We start from the raw sequence: 828 nt of genomic DNA on the forward strand, positions 1-828 counted from the left end.
ATTTTAAAAAAAGTATTATGTAATCAATCATGATTATTTATATTGAGATTTGTCCATAATTTTAATATTAACTTTTTTTTTATAATTATCATTATGAATCTTTCTTATATTTTATTGAATTTGTACAAGATGTCTCTGGTACGGATTTGAGAGATGGATCGGGAACCTGCGGGTCGAGGCGGAGGCCGGATCGCTTGACTGGAGCAATGGGGGGAGGTACCTGCAAAGACACTCCGACGCTCAAGTCAGAATGGATCAGAGAAATATATGGTGTGATGGATGAATGAATACCTGGAGAGACTTGGGTCCTCTTATATATAGGTGATTGTGAATATCTTTATCTTATCTTATTTAGCTAAGATAAGGGAGACGTTTTGAATTCAAAAATTAGTTAGGAGTTCTATCTGGCCGGTTTCGGGCCTTTAGAGTGGCGGAGCGGGTCGAACCCAGGCAACCGGGTTCGGAGACCGTTCCGTGTGTAGGATCCGTGGGCTGGATCCATAACAGTTGCCCCCGCAGCGAGAGAGCGAACGAGGTCGGTCTCTGTCGCTGGAGAATATGGTTTTGATCGTTTGGTCGTCTTTTCGGGGCGGAGCGCTCGGTAGATATTGTTTTTCGTGTGGGTCGGCGCGCCGGCAGTAGGTTTCGTGTTTCGTGTCGTTTGTTTGACGCGAACCTTCCGTTTTCCTATGTCCGTTTAATTTTTCGAGGCGTGCTTTTTGGTTTCCCAAATGAGCATTTATTGCAAGGGGAAACTTTTCATTTTTACCCTTTGCGTTTTGTTTGTTCCTTGGGGCATTTTTGTCTTTTTCCTTCGGTTTTGAAACC

The sequence above is a fragment of the Arachis ipaensis genome, chromosome B04 (genome assembly GCF_000816755.2).
Source record: "Arachis ipaensis cultivar K30076 chromosome B04, Araip1.1, whole genome shotgun sequence".
Taxonomy (NCBI): domain Eukaryota; kingdom Viridiplantae; phylum Streptophyta; class Magnoliopsida; order Fabales; family Fabaceae; genus Arachis; species Arachis ipaensis.